The sequence below is a fragment of the Pteropus vampyrus genome, unplaced genomic scaffold (genome assembly GCF_000151845.1).
Source record: "Pteropus vampyrus isolate Shadow unplaced genomic scaffold, Pvam_2.0 Scaffold529, whole genome shotgun sequence".
Lineage (NCBI taxonomy): Eukaryota > Metazoa > Chordata > Mammalia > Chiroptera > Pteropodidae > Pteropus > Pteropus vampyrus.
The window spans coordinates 728,035-733,805 of NW_011889310.1; the positions used below are offsets into that span (position 1 = coordinate 728,035).

General features: G+C 50.8%; 1 long non-coding RNA gene across 1 annotated transcript in view; it reads right to left on the minus strand.

Moving 5' to 3' along the window:
• Positions 1–1,013: 1,013 nt before the first annotated feature.
• Positions 1,014–5,771, minus strand: part of LOC111733138 — a 6,770-nt gene continuing 2,012 nt past the window's right edge. The window contains exons 2-3 of the long non-coding RNA XR_002777853.1: positions 4,296–4,398; positions 1,014–1,767 (exon numbers count right to left, since the gene is read on the minus strand). This is a non-coding gene — a long non-coding RNA (uncharacterized LOC111733138). The remainder of the gene's footprint in view (positions 1,768–4,295; positions 4,399–5,771) is intronic.

Consider the following 5,771-nt stretch of genomic DNA (forward strand, 5'->3'; position numbering starts at 1 on the left):
TTAGATGGTGGGGCAGGTGACTTTTAAAATGCCCCTTTTATAGGGACATACACAGGCTACCACCTCTCCTTCCGCATCTCCATCATCTGTAAAAGGTACAATTTCTAAAGTTCTTTCACAAACATTTCATTTCCCCCCATCTTACTGTCCCTATCCCAGGGCACTGGCAAAGAAGGGGTGTGTGTCCGTGAGCTGGGAGAAAGGCATCTTGTATCTTTCACGGTGCAAAAAATCTTGGAGCTGGGAGACGGGTCAAAAGTCAGTGCAGATGTGCTGGTTTTACACAAGGAGTGTGCTGAGGAAGAGCGTTGGGCAAATCACTGTTTTGTAAATTGAATTTTTAACCCCCCTGGGGTGCCATCTATTGCAGCCCCTGGAGAACTTCTTTTATGAAGCAAAGGGTCTCCTTGAAATGCAAATCAGCACCCCTAATTACCCTGGTTGGCAACTCCCGGGCCTTCGGTTGCTTAAGGGGGCCAAGTCCTTTTGTCACCAATAGTACGTTTTTATTTTGTTTCCTACAAAACTGGGAAGGTGCCATAGTCAACTCAGACCTCACTGCTGCTGCCTCCAAACTGGGAGAAGGCCCATCTGTGTCCTGGGGAACATCCCGTGGGCCCGCCGCCTCCCCACCCCTGCCCCGTTGAGGTTTGTGCAGAGCAGATGATCGGGAAGCTGGGAGTGCAGGTGGCACTCAGTACCACCTGGAGCCATCTCCAAGAGAGTGCCCGCATCCTCCGAGGCTGGCGAAGAATACCAATTGCACGGTTACTGGGCCCCCTCAGGAGTCCACAAGAGGAAATTAAAAGGCGTACACACGCCTGGAATAAAGGGCCCTCTTCTTGCAGATAATCACCAAAAATTGGCCATCGGGTTGTCCCCTCCCCCTTTTGGTGAAAGAACATGGTCTTTCTCTTGTTCCGTTTCATCAGAAATGTGCGGAGAGGGGCCAAGCTTTGCATGGGTTTCCCTCCCCTCCACTCTGGCTTTCTCCCCAGGCCTTGCCTTCCCAGCACCGGGGCACCAGTTTGTCCCGTCTGACACAGGAGACGGATCAGTCCTGGCCCCGAGGCCACGCAAGTGTGAAGAGTGTCCCGGCATCTCCATGAGTGCCTCCTGCAGGGGCCTTTGCACGTTTTGAAATGCTTTCACTTCCCTCTCTGCGTGTGTTTCGCACCCCAATCGGGCTCACTGCTGCCATGGTACCTCCACGAAGTAGGGACTCTCTTTGCTTCAGGGCCCACTGCCTCCTGCCGGTGTGTGTCTCTGTAGGGCAATGGGAATTGCATTTTGGGAATCTACTTAGGGAAGTCTGGGCAGTCTGAAGGGCAGGAGCAGGAGCTGAAAGATGCTGAGAGAGGCCTCGGGGGCTTAACACTGTTCCAGCAAACAAATACTGGCGAGGCACACCGGAGATGCCTTCTCAAAGCCTGCTGAATGCAAGCAGGCGGGAGGCTTCAGGGAAGAGCCTGCTTTCCCCCAAGGGCCTCCTCCAGGGGCCTCCCTTTCTCCTTCCTGGCTCGTGATGGGGTTGGATTCCCCGATCTCCAGGGCTGCTTTTCCTTTGAGTTCTGGAGAGTTGATGGGAGCTGTGGTCTTGCCTCCAGTCGTGGCTGTGGGCACTTAGCTCTGTGAGTGTCCTACAGAGACTCAGCACAGAGAAAACGCAGGTGGCGCAACCCGTGATCTTGGAAGTGATGGCAAATCCTAATATTCATATCGTAGTATGTTGAATGGTGGCACCCAAAAGATGTGTTCACCTGAAGTCTGTGGATGTGACTTATTAGGACAAAGGGCCTTTGCAGAAGTAATGCAGTTAAGGATCTGGAGATGAGATATTCTGGATTATCCAGGGGGGCCCTAAATCCGATGGCAGGTGAAATTATGAGAGGCAGAAGGAGATACAAAGGAGAAGGTGATGAGGCACAGATTGGAGTGGTGCAGCTATAAGCCAAGGAGGCCTGGGGCTGCCAGAAGCTGGAAGAGGCAAGGAAGGATTGTGCTCTAGAACACTGGGAGGGAGTGAGGCCTGGCTGACATCTTGATTTCACACTTTGGCCTCAGAACTGTGAGAGGATAAAGAAATATATACAAACATACATATGGACATTTTGCAGAAATGAATGCATTTCTGTTGTTTGAAGCCACCGAGTTTGTGGTAATTTGTTACGGCAGCCACAGAAAACCAATACACATACCGTGGTGACAATACCAAAGAGAGAGGTAGGGAAGGAGTAAGGAGAAGGGAGAAAAGAGGAAAAAGCAACTTCCAGCAGCAGCAAAGCTACCCTTTACCAAAGCTACCCCTGCTGCCAAGGGCCAGGCAGGCTCCATCCTGATGCCCTCACAGCACCACCCCATTCCATGGCTGTACCATAGGAAACAAGCCCTTCCCTCAGCCCCCTGCACGTGGAAAGGTGGAGCCAGGATGGTACCCCCAGCCGTGGGACTGCAGCACCCCTACACACAGCTGGGGATCGCAGCAAGGCTACTCAGGGGCTCTGCCAGCAGCCTGCATAAACTGCACACTACAGATGCTGAAGGGCAGGATCTGGATTTTAAGAGAGGCACAAAGAGCACAGGGGCTCTGAGGGAGCTGGAGACAGACCTGGAGGAGGTGGCCCTGGACATGGACTGGGACATGGATAACCTAGCTCAGCTGTGTCTCTCCAGTCCCTCTGCAAACACCACAGAGGTGGCTCCAGGGGAAAGTGGGAGCCTGGAGCACACTCTGTGCTCTAACAGATCTAGTGACATGGGCCTTCCCCACACCATTTCTTTCTCTTCTGAGGCACATGTCTCAGTAATTAGCTGGAAACCTGGGCACACCCCCGAACCCCCCCACCGTCGATCTCTTTTCGCTCTACAACCTTTCAACAACCAGCCCTGTCAATTCACTTCCTAAAGATTCCTCTCATGCTTCTCACTTCCCTGCCACTGCGGTCCATGCCTTGGACCCCTCCCCAGGATGGATGTGGCTGCCTCCTGTTCTCATTTTTATACGAGTGTTTCTCTTGCACTGACTCTGATGGGACAGAAAAGCATCACTAAGATGGCTCAGTTGCATCACACGCTCAGCTTGCTCTTGGTGATGACATGATGGGAGTTGGGAACTGGGGCTAGAGGAGTGGGGAGGGGGAGGAAGTGTTGCCAGTGACTGATGGATGAAGCGGGCTGTGCTAACAGATGGTTGGAGCCGGGCTGCAAAGAGGCTTTTGGGAGCCGCATGCTTTCTCACGTTAATGTAGATGTTCCTTTCTATCCATGGGCACCTTCAATGCAGTTTTGCTGCTTCCTTATTTCTTTCTGAAATACCATGTTACGTTATTTGCATCCTGTCAATCACACCGTCTTAAAGTGGAGGACACACACTATTTGGGTGGTCAAGAACCCTGGCTTTGGCTTTATGTGCTGTTTAGGACATCTTAGCTTGCAGTAGCCAAATACACCCACAGCTATTTTTTAAAGAATCCTTCTTATTAAAATCCTTGCAGGAAAAATAACTCTTTATTACAAGTCCAGAATTCTCTAGCCCTTAGCCCTTCGCTGTGTTTTCGTAACATAATGATTGAGAAGGGAAACCGTTTAGAAGCTCAGCAGTCATATCAAAGCTCGGCACCGCCTGACATTGCATTCTTATTTTTTTTTTTCTATTATGCTTATTTGCATGGCTAGCACCTCTCCCAGAACCAAGCTGTAAGCTTCTTCTGAAGAGCAGGGATTCTGTCCTTTACACTGCTGCATCCCACAATGGCTAGCACATAGTAGGCCTAGCACCTTGTAGGTGTTCCATAAAGGTGTTTTTTTTTTTTTTTTACTGAGTGAATGAATTAGTTCATTGGGAATGCAGGTCACAAGCTAGTAAAAGGCAGAGGTGAGACAGCACCCCCAGGCTGATGTCAGAGTTTATGCTCTGTCCCCTCCCCACATCACAGTGGTGGCAGGATGGAGTCTTTGGGCTGACGCTCCTATAACAAGTGTGAAGAGCCTGAGGGGCTGAGAAAAAGCTGTGGACAAAGACGGCAAGTCTCTGAGTAGGCAGGGTGAGGGGGGGCTATGCATGCCGACAAGGGGGGCTAAATCAGGGAGGTTCTGAGGACAGAATCCAGGAGTGCTGTTTAGCTGGGCTTTGGGTATGATGTCTAGCTGTGGGCTTGGGGTGACGCTCACTTTCCCAACAGCCAGAGGAACTGAAAGGAAGAGGTCCGGCCTTGGCGAAAGCAAGGAGGAAGGAGGAAGGGGACATGGGGAACATATATGAACACTAAGGCAATCTGAGCAATATCTGCACTTACCTCAGGTGTCGACAGAATGGACCCCCAAGTCCCTATGCCGAGAAAAGTGCAGGCTTTCAAAGACTGGGCAAGGGTGATGCCTGAGAGACTGGGCCAGGGGCACCTTGCAGAAAAAGAACAACAGGACTCGTCAGGATCTTTGGATGCTATCTGCTATGCTGGGTGACTCCAGTCTCCTTCTCTCTCAGCTGGTTTTCCTTCCTTTTTTTTCCCCTCTTGGAATTGGTTAATTTCCTTGCCAACTAAGTAAGCAACGGAGGAAGCAATAATACGCACACATTCCTTCGATTCCATTTAAAAAATCCATTGCATATCTTACCATGTGTGAGGTATCAACTCCACCCCCTGGAGGTAGGAAGAGATCCTGATTAGATGAGTTGGCCACAAGGCCACCCATGCTCTTGATGTGGATCCTTGAGAAGGGACTAAAGAAGAGGGAAGGTATAATTCTCAACTCCGAGAGGCTGGGAAGGCTTCTAGGATGTGGTGAGGTTTGAACTGAGCCTGGAAAGATGGAAAGAAGGCAGGCAGGTGTGGAAAAGTATTCTAGGCAAAGAAGAAATAAGCAGAAGCCTGGAGGCAGAGGAGGGCAGGGTATTCTGTGAGAAAGGGGTCAGGTTGGGATACAAATCTGTGTGAGGATGGATGGGGGGTTAGGAAGAGGGGAGCTGCAGAGGTAGGCTGGGTCCGCCTGACCTTGAGTGCCAGACAGAGCAGCACAGACAGCACCTCGCAGGCACCAGGGAGCCATCAAAGTCTTGTCAGCAAGGGCAGGAGCCTAGCCGGCCTTTTGTAAAAAACCTCTGGTAGTTGGATGGAGGAATATACATGTACCCTCTGCGTGGGACATTTTTCTTCTCTTCCGCTTTTACTTGTTTGTTTGCTTGCTTGCTTGCTTGCCAGGGAAGTTTTGTGGCTGGGAAAGAGAAATAACCAACTCAGAAGAATATGCAGATTCCAGTATCTAACACATTAGAATTCAGGCGACATATGGATTGCCCACTCCACGAACCTGCCATGTGGCAGGAGGGCCTGGTCAAGCAGTAGCAGCAGACTCTAGGAAGACTGAACACTGAGGACTGTGTGCTTCCTCACACTCTGAATGCCCACACTGCAATGCAGTGATGGTGGCCCCCAAAGATATGTCCACCTGGAACTCGTGAATGTGACCCTATCTGGAAAAGGGTCTTTGCAGGTATCATTAAGGTAAGGATTTCAAGACTGGATCATTCTGGATTATCCGAGTGGGCCCTCAATCTAATGACATGTGTCCTAAGAAGAGGAGAAATGCAGAGGAGAAGACCATGTGAAGATGGAGGCAGAGATTGGAGTGACACAGCCGCAAACCAAGGAACGCCCGGGGCTGCCAGAAGCTGGAGGAGAGGCAAACAAGGATCATCCCCTAAAGCCTTCAGAGGGGGCACGGCCCTGCTGACATAGTGATTTTAGCCCAGTCATATTGACTCTCTCAAAGAG